A 4,199-nucleotide genomic window follows, 5' to 3' on the forward strand; every position below is an offset into this window, starting at 1 on the left:
TAAGAGTCATTATTCGGCTGATTAGAAGTTTCTAAGTATCTTCTTTCCATAGGCTCAGTGAACACCTCCCTTCTCAGAGCCTTCAGAGTATTTTACAGATTTGGGAGAGAGAAGTCCCTTCCAAGTTTTCTAATTCTTAAAAAAAAAAAAAAAAAAAAAAAAAAGTCAACCAAGGAAAACTATCGCTTAAACAGAGCCAAGTGAAGTGACTTGAAATGAAATAGTCTTTCATTAATGTATGTTTTCATTTCTTCAGGCAACATTTAGTCCCAAATAAAGAAGAGATAATATGATTTTTCTTTTATTTATTTTTCTAAAGTTTATTCATTGTGAAAGAAAGAGAGCGAGCGTGTGTACCAGTGGGGGAGGGGCAGAGAGAGAGAAGCTAAGGCAGGCTCTGTGCTACCAACTGCAGGGCCCGAAGATGTGGGGCGCAAACTTACGAGCCATGAGATCATGACCTGAGTTGAAGTTGGACGCTTAGCCTACTGAGCCACCCAGGCACCCCACGGTTTTTCTTTTAATGTTGACACTGTGAAGATTCCAGTAGACTAGGAAAAGGTGAAATCTGATTTATGTTCATTTCTTAAAAGGGGAACATCCCCAGCAACTGAAATAAAATATACCTTCATTTCTAAAACTTTTGAAATTTGGACAAATAGTGTTCCATCATCAGTTACCTGGGGAGATTTGCAGATATTCTGATAACATCCTGTATCTGCATTTATTAAATCATTGTGCCACAGGGATCTGTTAGTGTGAGAGGACAATAAAACATTTTCCTGGGCATCGAACTTTCTTCAAGCTTCCACTGCTATTTGCAGATTCCAGAGTGGCCTGTCGGGTAACGTAGCTTTATTTCCTCAGGATTTCAGGCGTCCTCTTTTAACCCTTTTCATACCACCTGAGTTTCTCTGAACGTTTCATTCTATTATCAGTGGCAAAGCTAGTTTTGATTTAGGAGAAGACATAACCTATAGTTTAAAGTAGACTTTCAAGAAATATAATTAAGTTATGTTCTGTGAATTATAAATTGTGTTGTCTCATCTAGGTAGTTCAGATTTTTGTTGTCTGCTCCTACAGTCTCCCCTTCTCTCTTTCTCTCTCCTTTTTTCTTACAATATTAAAAGCCAGTTCAATGATTTCCTTATCTGAGGAGACCAGCTGTTTCCTGGAGGTTGGATCTAGTCTCTCCTTTCTAAATCAATGTCTGTCATAGGGAGACAGAAATATGTGTATGACTTACAGGATTTGTCTTCGTAATGATGAATGTTTAGTTAGAACATTGATTATAAAAATAGAAACCAGACTTTGAAAAGCAATTTAAAGCTATGGTATCTGTCTGTTACGATCATTAAAAGCTAATGAGTATATTTCTTTGGTGTAGTTAATCTTTCCACAGCCTAACAACAGTGTTAATGTGGGAAAGATTACATTTAGTGTATGATAAACATTTTGCTGATTAGTCCCCAAATTATATGCTAACTATTTAGCCCATTATTTAAATGTGGTGCAGAGTAGAATCTGCTTTTTAACTAACAATCATGTGGAAAATGATCCAGATTCGGGCAGAATTGAAGGAACATTTATGTGTTCTATACTTGAAGATACATTACGTGTGATTAAAATTTTAAATTGTTGAGGGAACAGTTGTTTTCAAAGAGATCAAAGGTTGGCTTTATTCATACCTCTTACCGCAGTTGGTTTATAATTATTTATCAAATGTCTGACAAGGCTAATGAGTTTTGTCTACGTTTTCCATCCCTCTTACTAGAATTATGGTTTATTCTCTCCACTTTTGAAGATCATAAATATGCATAAAGCCACAACTGGCAGGATTTTCTCTAAATTGGAAGACTTTGTCATAAAGCAAATAGCTTCCTGAAACACCTGAAACCCAAGTTTGAAACATCTAAAATTCAAAAATTGTATGTGATTACAGTTTGAATTTTCAAAGAAGTATGGGGGTTTTAGATCTGGGGTGTAAATAGATTCTCTAATTCAACCGCTCTGTATTTTTTTCAAAGAAAAAATATCGATGAGAAAGGTCAACTGGGAAGTTACTGTTAATAAATTATTTATTTATAAATTATTGTTATTCATAAATTATAAAAAAGAGTCCCTCTGTATAAATGTCCACATGTGGCAAGTACCCGTATATACGACTCTATAATATAAGTAACAGAAAATGTGAACTGACTTTAACCCTGAAGAAGATCTGCTGGCTTCTCTAACTGGAAGGTCTAAACACACACCGGGTTTCAGGCTGGCTTGGTCTAGCTGTTCACCGATGTCCTAGAGATCCTGTTTCTTTCCCATCTTTCCTTATCGTCTGCTTTTCCTGAGGCCCACCTCTCCCGTGCTGGCAGAATGCCTTGACAGTTTTAGGCTTTATTTCTCCATATCAGACCAGCAGATGAAGAGAAAAACTCCTGGCTGTATCAGTTGAACCTTCTTTCCCCAAAGCCCCCAGAAAACTACCCCTCGTGTTTACGTTGGACCAATACCTCTGGCCAGAATCACACTACAGGTTGAATTGTCTAGGGCTGGGTTTATCTGACAGGTAGCCAGGGAGATGGATAAAACTGTAGGCTAAACTGTGGATTAAACCATCAGGGCACATGCCTTGAGTTGGAGGACGACCTGTGCCCACTCCCCGAACCCTCACCACTGCCCCCTATTTACAGGACAAACAGCCACAGCGCATGCTACTGTCTGTGCATCTTCTACTCTCAGCATGCATGCAAGCAATTTATGCTCATTGTAGAAAATTTGAAAACTGCCTCCAAGAGTAATAAAAACATTTAAAAAATCACTCACGATCTCACTTTAGAAATGACGAACCATGAACATTTGGTGTATTTTCTTCTAATCTTTTTCAAAGAGGCAGTATGAAGACGGCACTTGTATCTGTGTCTGTCAGTCTGTCTATTTTATGTCTCTATCTCCAGTTTTATATCCTGTTTTACATTTCAGCCTGACGCTCTTGGAAGCCTTCCCGCATAACATTTAGAACCTTGACTTTTCAAAGATAGTTGAAGACTAGAATTATTGAGGAGATAGTAAACAGTTATAGGCAATGCTTTATTTCTCATCACGCTTTCTAAACCTTTTCAGCTTGTCTTTTTGCATTATTGGGCTGAAAAGGTCACTGAGACTTTACTTCATCTCTAAATGGTTCTAAAAATTCCCCAAGGTCCCAAGGCTTACTGTGGAGTAGGATTGCAATCAGTAGAGGTACAGAAGCTGTCAGTTGCTAGAAGAGGGCTTTTTTTGGATTATGGCAGCTAAATGCTGAACTAGGAGACCACTGAGAACTGATTGGGCATCAGGACACTCGGTTTTGGTTTAGTCTCTGCCACTATCCAATGTGTGCACTGAGAAATCATTGCAAATCCTCTGTGCCTCCATTTCCTTATTCCGCAAGTGGCTTAAGGGTTCTTATCTACCTTGTCAGAATAAACTAATGAAAAGTATAACTATGAGAGTTATAATTAAATGATTTCCTAATATATATCTAAATGTAAATCTCATTATTGCATTATAATACTTTGTATTATTTTATCCTCTTGTGAAGTGTTGAGATTGATAAAGCAGATGTTATTAACCCCGTATGACAGATGGGGGAACTGAGTGTCAAAATGATATGACTAACATTGGCATCACTCTGCTTATTTAAGGCATCACCCCTAGTAAAAGCATTTGGTGGTAAAGATCGTGATCACGATGATGACAATCACGAAGGTAATACCTAACAGTCAAGAGAGGTTAACTAAGAATTAAGTCACCATGAATAACATTTGCAGTTATCTGTTTTTAAAAACTGGGCTTAATCGTTTGATTTTCTCTCAAACAGTAGAATTGGTGAAAACTTATTTTATTAAAAAATAAATTATTGGCTTTTCTAACTTTTGAAAGTAACACATATTCAGTAAAGACAGCTTGGCGAGCACAGGGAAGCAAAAGCAAGAAGAAAAATATCACTTTTATTCTGTTCGGTATAGAAAACTGGTAGTACCTGGCCCAATAGTAAGTTCTTGAAGGAAGAAATCATAGAGAGACCTAGAGATGACTCCATAATACAATAACGGTTATTAAGTGCTAACCCTGATGACATTATCTTAAGTGCTTCAAAGACATTAATAGACTCTTCATAATTATTGCTAACAATTTATGGAGTCAGTTCTAATATTTATCCC

The sequence above is a fragment of the Panthera uncia genome, chromosome B4, assembly GCF_023721935.1.
Source record: "Panthera uncia isolate 11264 chromosome B4, Puncia_PCG_1.0, whole genome shotgun sequence".
In the NCBI taxonomy this organism is placed as follows: domain Eukaryota; kingdom Metazoa; phylum Chordata; class Mammalia; order Carnivora; family Felidae; genus Panthera; species Panthera uncia.